We start from the raw sequence: 20283 nt of genomic DNA, 5'->3' as shown, positions 1-20283 counted from the left end.
GAACGTAGTATTTATTGTCTAAAATATGTGATTATGAATGTGTGAAAGTTTTAAGTTTCGATTTAGTAAATTTCATGTGAATTTAGTCAATAGGACTTGTGTGACACTTTTGAAATGTGATAGGCTAATCTATAAGGATCTAATAGTGCATGTAATCAAAAAGGAGGGCTTGCATGTCAAATTTCCCTAAATCCAAGCCTAGTGGCCGGCCATGACAAAGAAATATGGGCAAAACATGTCATAGACATGTTTTGTTGGTGCATCATGGGAGGAAAAAAAATAAAATAAGGAGTATGGGTAATAATGAAATGGGAAAAAAAAAGAGAAAAGATGAAAAGAAGGGATTATGATGAAAACAAAGAAAAAAATGTTCATCCTTTTTCATCTCTTTTGGCCGAAATTCTCTAAGGAAGGAGGAAGGAGTTTTGCTTCATGTTTGGTTTGGAAGAGGATTAGGAGGAGATTTGGCCATACTTGCATCTAGATTAAGGTATGTTTGAGGTTGTGCCATGAGATTCATGCATGTTCTTAGTTGCTAGCTTGAGTTCTAATTAGTCCATGGTTCAAAACTTTGCTATATCATGGGGATGATATTCGCCAAGGTAGATTTTGTGTTAATGCCATTGCATGCTAAATATGAAGCTTGTTAATGGTACATGTGATGGTGGATTGATGACTCTTGGATTTTCTTTTTAGCATTTTGAGTAAGACATTAAGTTTTGGAATTGATGGAATGGAGAGTATGCTTAAGTTGTGTTATGAACAACTATGTGTTAAATCGAGGTTTGCTAAGCGAGCTATTAAGGTGAAGTGCAATGTTAGTGATTGATTAATAGTGTATATACATGTATGCATATTCGCCATCAAATTAAGAGCATAGGTGATGATGAGTCTATGCTTTGTACATTCGACCATATATGTATATATATGCATGTGTGATTGGATTATTGATAGTAGGGCTATAGCATATGGTTATGAGCCGAATAGCTAAGAGCATGAGGTAGCAAGATAAAATTTTACCATGCCGTTCCGTATGTCATAAAATCATTAAAATGTGAATATCAATATGTGTAGCAAAGCGGTTGAATGAGTTAATTTATTTGTTTAAGCTCAAGATCCTAAAGGAGAGGCGTCCAACAAGGGGAAATCGAAGGTCATCGAGTAGCCGACTTGGAATTATTTTACACCACACAAGGTAGGTCACTAAGCATATATTTTGTATTGATTTAAATAGACATAATGTCTATGTAATTATGCCGAAAGGAATGATAAATTTATATATATGTATGTATGTGGTGATGAAAGTATTGAATGAAAAGAAAAGAGGTGAGATGCATCGAGTTGTTGATTTTGGCACTAAGTGTGCGGGTATAAACATTTATGATCATGAGAATGGCACTAAGTGTGCGGGTTTAAAATTTGTACAGCACTAAGTGTGCGAGTTTGATCATATAGCACTAAGTGTGCGAGTTGATTATATAGCACTAAGTGTGCGGACTCACTATATGCTTTTGAATCACTATTGACACTGAGTGTGCGACATTATTGAGTTGATCACGGACAGCGGATCGGGTAAGTACCTTGAGTTCATGGCTAATAGGCGCTATGTTTATATTTGGAGTTGAGCTTGGTAAGTTTTGAACCTATGTGACAATTCAAATTGAAGTCACGTACATAAGAATTATCGTGGAATAAGTGAAAGGTCATGTAGATGTATGATTGTAACGAAAACAAAATGGTGTATAAAAATGCCTCAAATATCCTATTGATTAGTATATGGAATGTGAATGTGTAACTTGGTATGAGATTGAATCGAAAGGTCTAAGGAACTATGGTATAGTTCGGTTTGAATGGAGTAATTAGCCTCGTTCCATTTTGTTTCCTCTTGTGATAATGTTATTAATGGTTGGTAGTGCATTGCTTATGACTTACTGAGTTACATACTCATTCGGTGTTTGCTTGTCACCTATTTTAGGTTTCTTGGACTTGACTTTTTATGTATTCGGGACCGTCATCGAAGTCATCACACCGCTAACAACTTTTGGTATTTTCTTCGTAGTTGGTCTAGGAGTACATTTCGCATGTATAGGCTATTATGCTTTGTTGAAATTGGTATGTAAACTTTTAGCCATGCGAAAATGGCGTAAATGTTCGGTTGGAATTGGTTTTGTGATGTTTGGACACAAGTCATGGTTATAATTTGGGACATGCATGATGAATTATTAGTTAAATCAAGGAAAAGTCATGAAATAGGCATAGTTTGTTTTAGTAACAGATGCTGACAGCAGCAGTGGTGTGGATGTGAAAAATCACTAAAAATAGCAGGAATGGAATTAAATAGTGAATAAATTATTTAAATGAGCCTTGATGAATCTACTTTCATATGGAAGAAACGAAACGGTCATATGAGTTGTATCCTAAGAGATATTTAGGTATTCGTGAAACAGGGCCAGAACGGTTTCTGGATTCCCTGTTCCGACTTTGGAAATTCATTATAAATTAACCAGAGATAATTAGGAGTCATACCATATATGTATAGATTCCTATTTGAGTCTAGTTTCTATAGAAACAAACGGAATCAGTATTGAAGCCCTGCACAGGGAGATATTCAAGTTGTAACGCACGAAGGTCAGTGTAGTCGACCCCTGTAACATGGGAGACTTTAACTAATAAAATATATTAATTGGCTTGACCAAAAATTCTAGAAAACAATCTGTAGATGGACATATGAGTCTAGTTTCATGGAAAAATTACGAAACTGATTTTTGAGTTTTGAAACTCCAGATATGATTTTTAAGGCGACAGTGATGCAGTAACCAGCTTGTCTGGAAATTTTTTTTATGGACTGTGAAAACAATTAAGTTAAGTCTGTGTGCACCTTGTATTCGACTCCGGTAACGGATTCGGGTACGGGGTGTTACATGGCATATATGAAATTATGTATTATTATAAAGGACAAAAAGGTAAATGGAATATTAAAATGTATTAAATAAAAATAAAACATAAAATAGCCATGCAAATTTTATCTCTTGGCCGAATATGGAGGAGAAAAGAAATCCATTGAAGCTTCCTTAGTTTCAGCATTTGCATGAAGTGATTTAGGTATGTTTTGTGTTTGGTTTTTGATAATTTTTATGTTTTTGAGATCGTTGCTTCGTATTCTAGCTAGCTCGTATCTCTGATTTCAAAACTGTTAAAGTATTTGAATGTTGCCATTGTTGAGTGCATGAGTATTTTGATAGTTGATGATGGAAAATAAATTATTGTTGTTGGACATACATGTTTTGTAAAGTGAATTTTGGTAAAAATGTCAATTTTGGATTAAATTGTGAATTATTGAAATTATGTGGTTGAAAGTGTGAATAAATGAAAATATGGGCTGTTATGAAGTAGTAGTAAATTCGTCTAGGCATTGGTTTGGCCAAAATTGAATGAATTTAATTTTTCGAGCTTAGGGACTAAATTGTAAAGAAGTTGAAATATCAGGGGCAAAAATGTAATTTGCCATAAAGTAATTTATGGGCTGTTTTAATACCATGAATATTCGGTTAAGCTTAATTATGGTTAAAAATAGTTAATTTGCATTTTTTTTGAGCTCAGTGACTAAATTGAATAAAAGTAAAACTTTAGGGGTAAAATAGTAATTTTACTAAAATATGAAATTGAGTTAAAATGAATAGAATATGAATTGTAATAGTTGAATTTGATTGATTAGATCAAGTTAAGCCTCGTACGAGTCTATATCGAGGGAAAAACGAAGTATTGGATTCGTCGATCTAATCTATCGTTACCGCGAACGAGGTAAGTTCGTATACAGTAAGCATTGTTAAATTTATGTTACTAATGCTTTAATATCGTATAAATTGTATATACGTAAATACTTTAATGTCTGACGACATATCGACAAAATGTGGCACTTAGTGTGCGGGGCAATCAAATATGGTACTTAGTGAACGAAATATTCAGAATGACACTTAGTGTGCAAAATATCGAATGATTCAACGGGAAATTATAAATTATGATTGAATGATTAAATAGAGCAATGTGAACAGGTATACATGCTATATTATATGAATTGTTTATGAGACGACTTTATAATGGTGATATTTGGGCTTTGAGCCTAGCAAGCTTTAAGCTGGTGAATAATATTATTGGGTTTAAAACCTAGCAGGCTAAATGCCGGTGATTTTATAAAAGTCTAAGACTATGAAACCTTGTGTTAAATCGGCAATTGAATTTGTTCAATGCATTAAGTTGGCCAGGTATGTGATATATTCTTATGCATGTTAGATCGATTGGAATTGAATCATGAGTGTGAAATAAGAAGCATAGGTGAAAATGCCTATGTCATATATGTGAGTAAGGGCAAAACCATCGTAAATTATCGATAAGGGTGGACTATGTGCGGAATCATCTTATAATTGCTAATTTGAACGGTTGTGTGCGAATCATTGAGCATGATGTATTGTATTGAGATTATGCTTGAGTGAAATTATAGATATGTGATAAAATTGATTGGTGATATACATGTTTAAATAATGTGAATGCAAAGAATGTGTGAAAGAGTAAATTTGTAATAAATGCTTGGGACAAAGAAGAAGAAGGTGATTTTGGAAAATAACCATAAATTTTTGGAGTTGAGTTAGAAGCTGAATAAATTATGTAATTAAATCTTAATGAGTCTAGTTTCTTATAAAAGAAACCGTGTAAGCAAAAAAATTGATGATAATGAGATATTTGAAGTGGCGTGGGATAGAGTCAAATGACTTCAGGGTCCCTTGTTCTGTTTTTAGAAACTCATTATAATTTGTACAAAAATGGTTATAAGATAAAATTTATATGCTTAGACTCCTTAATGAGTCTAGTTGCAAATGAAATCAAATAGAACATATTTTGAATTCTGTACAATGAGAGAGAAGAAACTTTCATGGCTTAATTGGATCTGGACAACACAAATTCAAGGTTAGATCGATGAAAAGAAAAGGTTTCAGAGTAGTAGATTTTATACACGAACCAGTGTCGAGGTAAGTTCGTGTAACTTAATCGAGCATGTAAATATGTTAAATTGAATGTTGTGTTTGTATGGAATGTGACTTATATTGATGTGAATTGTTTGATTGCTATGTTGAAGAATTGAATACATGTTTAAAACGGTGAAAAAGGGTCAAGCTCCGTTTGAATATTGAATTTCAATGAATTTATGCGCTTTCTCGAAATTAATGAGGTCCTGCATTTGTTGCTGACGGGATTTAGCTCAGACGAGTAATCCCATTGATCTTATTATAGAAGGATTTAGACTGGATGGGTAATACGATATGTGGTTCGAGAGTGTGTTCTTTGATTAAATGCCCTATTGGGTACTATTGGATAAGAATTGACATGTTATTAAATTGTACACCTTGAGTGTACCTCTTGAGTATCCATTGTAATTTCAGTGATTCAATAGACACAACTCTTGGCATGATAAGAGAATTATGGGATGAAATGAATAATTTCTTGAAGGAAAATTGTATGATGAGCTCATTTATGTTTACTTGAATGATGTGAAGATTTTGTGACTAACATTTTTGATTGAATGCATGTGTTTAGGCAATTTGCCAAATGGATGGAAAACATGATATTGTATGCTTAGATTTAATAAACAGGATTGGTAAGTTTAGTTTTCGTTATATGAACTTACTAAGCATGTAATGCTTACTCTGTTTTAATTTCCCCTGTTTTATAGTGCTCAAAAGCTTGCGAAGGTTGGAGATCATTGGAGCATCATCACACTATCCATTAGCTTATTTTGGGCATATATAGTAAAATCATTTTGGTAATGGCATGTATAGGCTAACTTGGCCATAGATGGCTTAAATATGTGGTTTGTTATCTAGCCATTGGAATGACTAGTAATAGTTGTTTTTGATATACTTGTAATGTCATACTATGGTAGCTATATACATGTTAAATTGTTGTTCAAATTATACCTATCATATGAAATATACCAAGGTAAGATTATAGACATGTATGCATGTAATGATATGCCATGTTGAATGATAGAGTTTGCTTAATTTGAATGCTTGAGATGGTTGGTGTTTTGATGTGAGTTTAAGTGCAGGTCATTGGTGTGAATTTGGGTGAGAAATGAAGCTAGAAATGGCTTTATTTTGTCCACACGGGTGTATGTCTAGACCATGTGTGACACATGCCTTGGTACATGGGCATGTGGTTAGGCTGTGTGTCCCCTACACCTTAAATTTGAGAAAACAGAATGCTCAAAATTGAGCATATGGGCAGAGACACAGGCGTGTGTCTCAGCTGTGTGTACTACACGGCCTAGAACACGGACGTGTGTCTTGGCCGTGTGAAACTTGCACCTAATTTTGAATAAAATTAATTAACCACACGGCCTAGCACATGGGCATGTGGCATAACCGTGTGTACAAGTCAGAGAGTTACACGGGGTCGAACACGGCCTGTAGCACGGATGTGTCCCTTGGACCACACGGGCGTGTGAGCCTTGGAACTTAAAATTTTTTTGAAATGTCACGAAATTTTTTTAGAGTTTCCAATTAAGTCCTGACTTGATTTTAATGCTCGTTTTGGGCCTTGAGGGTCCATTTAAGGGACGATATGAATAATCTCAGTTAATCTAATTTAAGTGAATTATCCTAAAAATGTTTTGAAAGTTTTAGTAATGCTCCGTAACCCTGTTCCGGCGACGGATACGAGTTAAGGGGTGTAAAAAAGTAAACATGCAAATCATGCATCCAAATCATTTTGACCAATTTTCTAATCACATGCAGTCATCCAAAATGTTAGTCATGTAGATAACATAAAATTTCAAGCAAACAAAGATGAGCTCATCACGCTTCAAATTTCCAGGTATTTCAGAAACATTTGAGATATAATTCACTTAACTCATAGTTTATCATTTCGGGAGTCTTATCTGTTGAATCATTGAAATTTTGATGGATACTAAGGTAGTACACTCAAGGTGTACAAAACAATAATCCATCAATTCGTATTCAGGGGTACCCATTAGGGCACATAATCAAGAAGCACTCTCTGGAGCCATTAAACAAGATGCTCATATGAGCCATGTATCAGGAAGCTTAGCTAGGCTAAACAGGAAACTCATAAGATTTTAATCAGGGAGCTCATAGAGCTTAACAGGTAACTCTGAAGAGTTATAATCAGGAAGCACCGAATAGCCATTTAATAGGAAGTTCAAGCGAGCCATGTCAGGAAGCTCATAAGAGTGTATATCAGGACGCTCATGAAGAACTGCGTTTGTGTCCGCAATAAATACTGAATAACAACTGACCGAATCCTGTAATAGGACGCTCACAAAGAGCTGCGGTAGAGTGCAACACATGCAGGTTCACTACCGATCATGATGCTCCCAGGAACTATATAACAGGACGCTTGAGAGGGCTTATAACAGGTTTGCTCTCCGAGCTATATTCTGTCTGCAACATATGCAGGACCACATTCAATATGGGAAATCATGCATTCATCAAAATTCATTATTCAAAAGGAATTTAACATTTTCCGGACATGATTGGACATGTGATTATTTCATATATCTAAATTATTTATTTAATTCATATAATCATATACCACATTCAATTCAAGCATAAAATAAACATAATTTAGTTACACGAACTTACCTCGTTACTTGTTCATATACAGAAATCTACTAATCCAGCACTTTTTCTTTTCCTCGATCTAACTTTGTATTTGAGTTTTTTGGATCTATATAAATGAATTTAGCATCAATTTAATTCATTTTATACTCAATTGAATTCAATTCACATCTTAGGCAAATTTATCATTTTGCCTTATACTTTTCATAAATGACAGTTTTATCCCTAGGCTTGGAAAATGAAATTCATGCAATTTAATCCTTATTTCAAGCCTAACCAAATTTTTATATAACATTTACAGGAATGTATTTCACAAAATTCAAAAATTTTCCATAACTTTTACATATTTACAATTTAGTACCTAAATCATAATTTCATCAAAATTCACATTACAAAAGTTGTTTATCTATCAACAACCTTTCATTTTCTACCATAAATTTCAAAATTTCAACATATTCATCCATGGTAAAATTTCTATACTTTGATATCTTTGCAAATTAATCCTCAAACTAGATAGATTAAGCTATTTCAATCTCAGAAATATAAAAATTACTAAAAACGGGACAAGAATGCTTACCCAATTAAGCCAAGAAAGCTTGCTTTCTCTTTCCTAGGGTTTTCATAGAAATTTTGGGGAAGAAGATGATATATTAATATGATATTTCTTTTTAATTATTATATCATCCTTTATTTTTCCTACTTTCCAATTTAGTTCTTTTCTTTTTCTAATTTTCCATGAATGATTCACCAAAAATATCTACTAACTTTTCTTAATGGTCTAGTTACCATATAAGGACCTCAAATTTTGAATTCCATAGCTATTTGATACTTATAGCTACTAGAACTAAACTTTTGCATTTTATGCAATTTGGTCATTTCCTTAATTAGACATGATATCGGTAAAATTTTCTTATCAAAATTTTCATACATCTTTCTTATGATAATGTAAACCATGCAATGACATTAAAATAAAATTTATTTTTAACTTGGATTTGTGGTCCCAAAACCACTATTTCTATTTCATTGAAAACGGGCTATTACAATGGTCTTCTACAGTGTGAACACATGTTTAATGCCCTGGAAGAGTATTCCGTGTTTTATTACCCCAACAGACTTTATTGGCTACCATAGCCGAGCTATGGTCATACACCTTATAATCCCTGTGCTTACTGTCCTGACAAACTCTATTGGTTGCCATAGCCGAGCTATGGTCTTACACATTATACCTCTTTTAAGGTGTTGCCTCGAAGGATCTTACCATCGTCGTGGTGTTGCCTCATAAAGCATGTTGATTGCCATCATAGTGTTTCTCTATGGATCCTAATAATTGTTTTCATGGTGTCACTCTAACGATCCAATCGATATCATTCCATTTAATATTTAACCTTGATGCCCAAACACTGTAGTGTCCCCTCTGCAAGGCCCGAAGCTTTGCAAAGCACAGTCTGCACTCAACAATATCGGATTGTGAAATATAACAAAAATTATTCTTCTCCAAACGATCCGTCCTAAACCTCCACGTTGCCAAATCCTAGCTTTACCTACCCCTTTAGGGTAAAATGCCTTTGTACTCCGCATACACCATATTTATGCATCTCATGCAAATTATCGAACTAGTGGCTATCACATATGTTATAACTAGGGGTGAGAAAAATCTGACTCGATTTGAAAAACTTGATAAAAATTTCAAATTTTGACTTTAATAGCTCGAGTTAATTGAGTTATTCAGATCAAATCAAACAAAAAATCAAAAATTTCGATTAGGTCTAATATGAATTACACAATTCGAGTTATCCAAAAATACGAATAGAAAAAAGGAAAAACTACGTCCTTTTGATAAATGTTTACCTTTTCTAAAGTTAAAAGTCAAAACCATTAAGTGAAAAGGCAAAACTACTTCGTTTTGATAAATGTTTACCCATTAAGTTATAAGGCAAAATCATTATATTGTTTATGTAGTTAAATAATCTTGTACTTTGTTTACTAGTTAAATAATTGGTCCATGTAAACACAACATTAAGTATAAATAATAGGATTTATTAACTTGACTCGACTTGACTCGAAATCTTTTGACACAATTTAATTCGATTAAAAAAAATTTCCAATTGAGTTCAATTTCTAAAATAGGATTTGTCAACTCGACTAACTCAAAATGTTTTGACTCGATTCAACTAAACTCAATCGAATACTCACCCCTAGTCACACCATGTATCTATTAATCAATGAACAACCATGTAATACTCAAACAATATGCTTGCAATCATATGCATGCACAAATCACTTATCCTTCATTCTCATACATAATCATGGTTTAAGACACAACTCAAACAACCACAAATCTGGTTTAAGAAAATAACACAACATCAACAATCACCCAAAGTCAAGTGTAGATACTTACCTTGCTTCCTTTATCCTTGGCTATTTAGCTTGTCCAAATGCAAAAGTCTCCTTCATCCTGGAAGTTAAGCATAACAACCATTAATCGGTTAAAGTAAAGGTGTTCAAACCTTAAAACCCAAAATCCTTAATTATTCAAAATCTTTTTAAGAGTTCTACTCTACTTCTTTCTTCAATCCATGAGTACAGAGAGGGAATGAAGCTTACTTAATCCTCAATTTCTCCACTACCATACTTCAATTCACACCAAAAATGGAACATGCAGAGCCTCCTTCAGCTACATGCTTTTCTTCTTTAGAGCTATTGAAGAAGATGTTGCTATAAAGAGAGGAAAATTGGTAGATACAAAATTGAGAGGGATTCTATTTTCACATACTCCTATATATATACTCTATTGACATGGTCTCCACAGACCAATACAACCACTTAGTCATAATCATTGTGTCTCCTACTGTGGAACCAGTCTGTTCCAATCTAACTAAACCAGAATTGAAATCCAACCATTCTCAACTAGCCACTTAAGTTTCTAAAAATTTCATAGCCGCAAATTTCTATTTTTACACAATTAGCTCCTTAACTCATCTTTAAATTTAGGTCCTTAAGGGAACTGGGTATGACACTACTAATAGTCTTCCATAGATCTATGGGAGGCATCACAGGTGGACCTTCAATCGATTAGAAGGAAACCATCCATACATCTTCCTTGTTGCTTCATCAAGATGAAAAAGGCTCGTTGACCCTTCATACACTCGCCAAAAAAAATAATAGACATAAGGATTGTTGGCACTCTTCATTACCCTACCAGGATAATTTCTAAGAGGAAGTATTACTTATGGAGGGAACATTACGAGAAAGTCTACTAGATCGAGCAAGGAACAGCTTAAGGCAGAAGCTGATGAAACAACAACAGAAGGAGAAAAACTTCTATTAGACGAGCTAGTTGGATAAGATGAAGTGCTGAAGGAGATACATTTATTATGGTAGATGCAATGAGAATCGAACCTACATTAGAATAATTAAGTTGTTAAATTTCAGCTTTAAAAGTTAGCAAGTAAATTAAATGGACATAATATTGTTAAATTTCAGCTTTGAAAGTTAGCAAGTAAATTAAATGGACATAATATAGTGGTACCAGAAACACTCATTGTAACACCCCGAACCCAAGACCATCGCCGGTGTCGGACACGAGGGGTTAGCAAGCCAAGTTCACTTGTTTTGCCCATCCATTGGACATTTCCAGTCAGGCTGGAAAAACTGCGTCACTGTCGCCTTAAAAATCATATCTCGAGTTTCAAAACTCGGAAACTGGTTTCGTAAATTTTCCCTGAATTTAGACTCATATATCCATCCATGGATTTATTTCTAGAATTTTTGGTCGGGCCAATTGGTACAGTTTATTAGTTAAAGTCACCCATGTTACAGGGATCGACTGCTCTGACCTTCGCGCGGTATAACTTGAATATCTCTCTGTACAGGGCTTTAATGCTGGTGGCGTTTGTTTCTAATGAAACTAGACTCAAAATGGAATCTGTACATATAAGGTATGTCTCCTAATTATTTCTGGATAATTTATAGTAAATTTTTAAAGTTGCGACAGGGAACCCAGAAACCGTTCTGGCCCTGTCTTACAATAGCTTTAATATCTCTTAACATGTAACTCCTATGACCATTTCGTTTCTTCCATATGAAAATAGACTCATCAATGTTCATTTACATAGCTGATTCACTATTTAATACCATTCCTACAAATTTTGGTGATTTTTCACATTCACGTTACTGCAGCTGGCAGCATCTGTTTTAAGGTAGGTCTTACCTATTTTGTAGTCTCCATGAACCAACTAGTCTTGCCTTACATAGGTCCACATATGATCATTTTAACCATGCCAATGGCTGATCATGTGACCAACATTCCCATTTCCAATTCATAGTCACAGCATGACACCATATATATATATACAAACCGCAAATAGTTTAAGTTGATACTTCACTATTACGAGCCATTTTCGCATGGCCGTACACATATACATCATAACATATTTAAACCAACAAGGGGTAGTCCTATACATGCCATTTCAAGTTCAACCAAGAATTTATACCAAAATGGGGGCTTGATAGTGTGGATAACTTCGACTTCAACGATCCCGAATCCGATTGCTATCGAGCGAAATCTAGAAAACCGAGAGCCAAAGCAATGAGTAAGCATTTTTATGCTTAGTAAGTCTCAAGGAATATAATCAACTCTAATTACAGCAATACATTCACATAGTTAAATGTATCATTTCATTAATGCACATTCACATAATCATACTTACTTCACCATCCCAACTCTTATGTTCATACACAAATAACGGCTTCATTAAGGCCGATAACTCGTTCCATCATAGGAGCGGATATTCACACGCCTTACTCCTAGCGCAGCAAAGCACACACCGCACTTACCTTGTCATTGGGAAATTTCACAAGTGCATTAGCTGAAATTTTCCAGCAAGCTTATAATTTTCAAATCACATACCTTCGAGTTTAACCGGATGTTGCTACTCGATCAATCGCCGGGACATAGCCCGGTTATGGTAACCCGCACCAAGGCCTCACGGACTTAACCCGGATATCACGATTTGCACAAATGCCTTCGGGTCTTAGCCCGGATAGAATGACTCGCACGAATGCCTTCGGGTCTTAGCCCGGATGTAGCCACTAGCACAATTGCCTTCGGGTCTTAACCCGGTTATAATTTCCAGCATAATTGTCTTCGGGGCTTAGCCCGGATATCATTCAATTTCTCATGCACACATACATCAATAATCATTGGACATACATATTTATTTTCGTTACTAAGGCTCAAACACAATTATAATCACTAACATAATCGCCTTTCGGGACTTAGCCCGGTATCATTCAATACTCATACACACATAAATCAATAATCAATACATCCATATTTCATTCCACATAATTCAAGTAAGGTCACTTCTTGAGGACTTACCTCGGATGTTGTCGAACGGCTTTTACGGCTATTCGATTACTTTTTCCTTCCCCTTGTCCAATTGTGGCCCTCTTAGCTCTTGAGCTAATTCAAACAAATTCAATTTATCAAAACCTCATTGTGCTAGCTTATGGCCGAATATGACAAGGAATTTAAATGGTCATATGGCCACCCTTTAGCTTGAATACACAATGGTCATGCACATTTTATACTACATCAAGCAATTCAATACAATTTATTCGAGCATCAAGGAAAAGCTAAGGCCTTCAATAGGCTACCCAAGGTCGAATATACTTGTCCATGTTGAGGCCAATTATGCACTTAATACCACACAAAACAGCATGCATTTTACTAGTTAATGCTTTGCATATTGTAGCTCAAAACTTACAATATAGCATCAAGCACTCATGTGTGTGCTAGGCCGAATGTGCTTACAATTTCACAATTATTCTTCAACATCTTCTTCTTTAAACAAACTTATTCATCACTTCCTTCATAACCAAAACATCATGTGCAAACATATATATACATATATGAGCATGGCGAATTTCAAGGTGTCCATAGCCATCCAAAACACAAATTTTAACTAACATGCAAGAAGCATGAACCATGCTCATGAATGCATCATGGCGAATATGACAATCATGCTTTTCAACTTCAATCATGATAAAACAAAAGAAAGCTCAAAATCTTACTCAAGAGTAGACAATCCATCATTGCATGCATCATCATCAAGCTTCACACTTAGCATGCAATGGCTTTATCACCATAACAACTTTGGCCAAATACCATTTCCATGGCTTAACAAAGATTTGAGCCATGGCTAACATGCACATCAAGTTAGCAACCAAAACATGCATGAAACTCCTAACACAACCTCATACATACCTTAATCTTGATGCAAACTTAGCCAAATCTCCTTCTAGATCTCTTCCAAACCAAGCATGAAGCAAAAATCCTCCTTCTTCCTTAGTTTTGGCTCAAAGAAAGGATGAACAAAATTTTTTCTTTCCTTCTCTACAACTCACGGCAATGGGGGGATTACCACACTCACACACATTTTTTTTCATTTTTTATCACCCATACACCTTTGTTTATTATTTCACCCTAATGCACCAACAAAACATGTTTCATGACATGTTTAGCCCATCCTCCTTGTCATGGCCGGCCACCACCTATAAAGGGGAATTTGACATGCAAGTCCATTATTTTGCATGCATGCTTTAATTAGTCATCACACATTTCCTATCATACTTTCAAAGTTCATTACTAAGTCCTTTCTTGTGGAATTCACCCTTATAACACTAAATCAATCATCATAAAATGTCATACATGAGCACACACATATTATAGGCATCAAAATAAATTTTAATTATTTTTATGCCTCGGTTTTGTGGTCCCGAGACCACCTTCCGACTAGGGTCAATTTTGGGCTGTCACAACTCTCCCCACTTAAGAAATTTTCGTCCCCAAAATCTTACCGTAAATAGGTTTGGATATCGCTCTTTCATAGAGTTCTCGGTCTCCCAAGTAGCTTCTTCTATCCCGTGCTTGAGCCATAACACTTTTACTAGCGGAACCCGCTTGTTTCACAACTCTTTCACTTCTCGTGATAGGATACGAATCGGTTCTTCCTCATAACTCATATTAGCTTGAATTTCAATTTCGATGGACTAATCACGTGCGATGGATCGGATCTATAGCGTCAAGCATCGAACGTGAAAGACATCGTGAACCTTTTCGAGTTCGGGGCAAAATCAAACGATATGCCACCGGATCGACTCGCCGGATATCTCATATGGCCCAACGAACCTCGGGCTCAACTTGCCCTTACGGCCGAATCGAGTATCTTTTTCCAAGGCGATACCTTGAGAAACACTTTATCACCCACCGATACTCGATATCCTTACGCTTCAGTCCGCGCACGACTTCTCGACGATCGGAGGCTATCTTCGACTTTCACGGATTACTTTCACTTTCTGCTCAAATCCCTAATCAAATCCACCGAAAATCTTGATTTCACCGAGCTCAATCCAAAACAATGGTGTACGGCATTTACGATCGCATAAGGCCTCGTAGGGTGCCATCTTAATACTTGATTGAAAGTCGTTGTTGTAAGCGAATTCAATCAACGGCAAATACCGCTCCCATAAACCACTAAACTCGAGGACGCAACATCTTAACATATCCTCAAGTATCTGAATTATCCGCCGGATTGACCATCGGTTTGGGGGTGAAAGGCGGTGCTGAAATGCAACTTGGTACCCAAAGCTTCTTGCAACTTTTTCCAAAATCGCGAGGTAAATCTCGGATCTCTATCCGACACGATGGAAATAGGCACCCGTGTAATCTCACAACTGAGAAACATACAATTCACTAATTTGTCAATTGAAAAATCAGACGACGGGGACAAAGTGGGCCGACTTAGTCAATCGATCTACCACGACCCAAACCGCATCCTTCTTACTTGCGACAATGGCGGTCCGGATACAAAGTCCATTGTGACTCGATCCCATTTCCACTCGGGTATCGTGATTGGTCAAGTAATCTCAAGGCACCGATGTTCCGCTTTCACTTGTTGACATATTAAACATCTCAAACAAAGTCGGAGATGTCTCGCTTCATACCATGCCACCAAAACCGACGCTTTCAAATCATTGTACATCTTCGTACTCCCGGGTGGATTGCCATTCGGCTACAATGGGCTTCATTCGAATTATCGAAATGAGTTCAATTCTTTGGAACACACAGACGACTTTTGAACCTCAAACAATCGTCATCATCGATTTGAAACTCAATCCTTGTTTGGAACACACTCACCCGCTTTTGCGCCAACTCGTCGTCGACTTTCTCGAGCTTCTCGAATTTGATGTATCAATAGTGGTTTGGCTTTCAATTCAGCTACTAACACACTATCGGATCGAATGATAAGTGCACGCTCATCGTCAGAAGCGAATAATGATTTACGACTCAAGGCATCCGCAACCACATTCGCCTTTCCCGGTGATAGTCAATGACCAGCTCGTAATCCTTTAATGCTCGAGCCAACGCCTTTGTCGCAGATTTAAGTCTCTTTGGATCATCAAATATTTGAGACTTTTGTGATCCGAGTAAACATGGCACCTTTCACCAAATAAGTAATGTCGCCAAATCTTTAAGGCGAATACGATGGCGCCAATTCGAGATCATGAGTCGGATAATTTTTCTCATGTGGCTTTAATTGCCTCAACGATAGGCCACAACTCGACCTTCTTGCATTAATACGCAACCTAACCCAAGTAGAGAGGCGTCGCTATAGATGACAAGCTCTTTGCCGGACTCGGGTTGCACTAGAATTGGGGCTTCACCAAATAAGTTTTCAGTTGATCGAAACTTTTTGGCATTTCTCCGTCCATTCGAACTTAACATCCTTTTGGAGTAGCCATCATCGGCGTGGCTATCGTTGAGAAGCCTTTTACAAATCGTTTGTAATAACCAAGCAAGCCCCAAAAAGCTCCAAACCTCAGAATATTTCTCAAGGCTTCCAATTAAGTATGGCTGAAATTTTATTCAGTCGACTCGAATACCCGATGCAGATACCACATGACCCAAGAAGCTAACCTCTCTTAACCGTAACTCACACTTGTGAACTTAGCATATAATTGCTTATCCCGTAAAATTTGCAAAGACTAACCGCAGGTGTTCAAAGATGTTCGGTCTCATTTCTTGAATAGACCAAGATGTCATCAATGAACACGACTACTGAATCGATCCAAATATGGTCTAAAGATCCGATTCATTAAATCCATAAATACCGTAGGGGCATTAGTGAGCCCAAACGGCATCACTAGGAACTCATAGTGACCATATCTCATTCTCAAGGCGCTTGGGTACGTCCAATCTCGGATTCGCAATTGATAATAGCCCGATCTCAAATCTATTTTCGAGAACACCGAGGCTCCCTTTAGTTGATCAAACAAGTCATCGATACGTGGCAACAGATATTTGTTCTTTATTGTCGCTTATTAAGTCGACGATAATCGATGCACAACCGCATGGTTCCATCCTTCTTTTCACGAACAACACCGGCGCACCCTAAGGCGAAAAACTCTAAGCGAGCAAAACCTCTATCCACCAATTCTTGCAACCGAGCTTCTAACTCCTTTAATTCCGTTGGTGCCATACGATACGGAGCTATCGAAATTGGAGTGGTACCGGTACCAATTCGATGCCAAATTCTATTTCCGAACAGGTGGTAAACCCGCAATTCTTCAGGAAAACATCCGGTATTCACAAACCACGGCACAGATTCGGGTTTCTTTTCGATTCCTTGTCATCGAAAGCACGACGCAAGGTACGCTTCGCACTCTTTTCTTACATATTTTCGGGCCAACATTGCGATATTACATGGCAACCCTTTAAGTCCGTAGACTTAACCCGAATTATCTCGTTATTCGCAGACCTCAAATCGATAGTCTTGCTTTTGCAATTTACGACCGCATCGTGCATGGTCAACCCATCCAAACCAAGAATAACGTCAATTCATCGAACGGCAAAAGCATCAAGTCCGCCGAGAAACAAGAACCTCGGAACACTAGGGGACTTTTCTTGTACACTTTGTTGACAAGCACGTAATGACCCAAGGGTTTGACACCGAATTACAAACTCGAGAGACTCAATAGGCAAAGTCTTCTCGGATGCTAAGGTTTCACATATATAAGATTGAGTAGAACCAGGGTCAATCAAAGCAATCACATTAGTATTGAAAAGAGTAAAAGCACCGGTAATGACATCTGGAGAGGCAGCATCCTCGCGTGCGCGTATGGCATAAGTCCTCGCAAGAGCACGAGCCTCGATCTCGATGGTAGCATCTTTAGATCCTCTCGACCGCCAACGACATTGCCCATATTTCTAGGTGGCCTACCTCGGCGGTGGTAGCACCCGAGTTTCCACTCGACTCACATTCTGCTCAAGCATCCTCGGGCAATCCTTCCTAAAGTGGTCGGCCGATCCACACTTATAGCAGGAGCGATCACGAAACCAATAGCTCCCCGAATGCCATTTGCCACAATGTTGACACTCCACCCTCTCTCGGCGATCATTTCCACCACTGGCGATCGAAGTGACTCGTGTGGTCACAGGGGGTCGATCGCGTCCTCGTCTAGAAAAGCCCAAAGCGCCTCTAGACCGGTTCACATCATCTCGAAATCTCTTCGATGCCTGTTGAAGAGACTTTCCCGAGGACCTCTTTCGGAATTCTCCAGTTCCCACATCAGCTTTTTGTTTCTCCTTTCTAAGCTCTTCGACTTTACAAGCTCGCTCAACAAGTACTACGATCTCTCGATTTTGAGAATGCCAACGAACATCCTTATATCATCATTCAGCCCATCCTCGGCGCCATACATAATAGCTTCTGACGAAATGCATTCTCGCGTGTATCGGCTAAGCCTCACAAATTTTCGCTCATAGTCGGTAACCGACATAGAACCTTGCTTAAGATCAAGAAATTCCTTCGCTTTTGGTCGATGAATCTCTCGATCGATATACTCTTTTTTTTCGAACTTGGGTTGAAAGAATTCCCAAGTCACTTGCTCTCTAGGTACCACGAAGTCGAGTACTCCACCAATAGTAGGTGGAATCACGTAGCAAGGAGATGGTACACTTTAAGCACTCATCGGTGTACAAGATAGCTCATCGAGCACCCCGATAGTGTTGTCCAACCAAAATTCAGCTCGCTCGCATCATCATCATCCGTAGCTTTAAATTCAGTGGCCCCATGTTTTCGAATCCTATCGATTGGGCTCTTACTTGACCTTATTTGGTCGAGCCACGGAGGTATTGTAGGTGCGGGTTGCATTTGTCGGGAATGGAGGTTGTGGGACAGCCGTGTTAGTTCGAATGTATTGATTAAACCATTCGCTCATCACACTATAAAAGGCTTGCCTAGCCTCATCATTCGGATTGCTGGCCATAGGTTGAGAGTCCGCCGCGCTGTCCCTTGTGCGGAGCAGCGCCACACTCTCCACATCATCAGCTATTGCTCGGTTGGGATCGGATCCATTGCTATAAACAAACTCAAAGTCAAATTGTCGAAATCACCACACTATCGATTCATCATTTAATGGCATGTATAGCTAGACCCCAAACACCTCACGGTAGTCCTAGAATCGACTAAACCGTGGCTCGATACCAATAAAATTGTAATACCCAACCCAAGACCATCGCCGTGTCGGACACGAGGGGTTAGCAAGCCAAGTTCACTTGTTTTGCCCATCCATTGGACATTTCCAGTCAGGCTGGAAAAACTGCGTCACTGTCGCCTTAAAATCATATCTCGAGTTTCAAAACTCGGAAACTGGTTTCGTAAATTTTCCTGAATTTAGACTCATATATCCATCCATGGATTTATTTCTAGAATTTTTGGTCAGGCCAATTGGTACAGTTTATTAGTTAAAGTCACCCATGTTACAGGGATCGACTGCTCTGACCTTCGCGCGGTATAACTTGAATATCTCTCTGTACAGGGCTTTAATGTTGGTGGCGTTTGTTTCTAATGAAACTAGACTCAAAATGGAATCTGTACATATAAGGTATGTCTCCTAATTATTTCTGGATAATTTATAGTAAATTTTAAAGTTGCGACAGGAACCCAGAAACCGTTCTGGCCCTGTCTTACAATAGCTTTAATATCTCTTAACATGTAACTCCTATGACCATTTCGTTTCTTCCATATGAAAATAGACTCATCAATGTTCATTTACATAGCTGATTCACTATTTAATACCATTCCTACAAATTTTGGTGATTTTTCACATTCACGTTACTGCAGCTGGCAGCATCTGTTTTAAGGTAGGTCTTACCTATTTTGTAGTCTCCATGAACCAACTAGTCTTGCCTTACATAGGTCCACATATGATCATTTTAACCATGCCAATGGCTGATCATGTGACCAACATTCCCATTTCCAATTCATAGTCACAGCATGACACCATATATATATATACAAACCGCAAATAGTTTAAGTTGATACTTCACTATTACGAGCCATTTTCGCATGGCCGTATACATATACATCATAACATATTTAAACCAACAAGGGGTAGTCCTATACATGCCATTTCAAGTTCAACCAAGAATTTATACCAAAATGGGGGCTTGATAGTGTGGATAACTTCGACTTCAACGATCCCGAATCCGATTGCTATCGAGCGAAATCTAGAAAACCGAGAGCCAAAGCAATGAGTAAGCATTTTATGCTTAGTAAGTCTCAAGGAATATAATCAACTCTAATTA

This window comes from Gossypium arboreum, chromosome 7 (assembly GCF_025698485.1).
Source record: "Gossypium arboreum isolate Shixiya-1 chromosome 7, ASM2569848v2, whole genome shotgun sequence".
Taxonomy (NCBI): Eukaryota; Viridiplantae; Streptophyta; class Magnoliopsida; order Malvales; family Malvaceae; genus Gossypium; species Gossypium arboreum.
The sequence above is the reverse complement of the archived record's forward strand: the minus strand, read 5'-3'. Positions refer to the sequence as shown.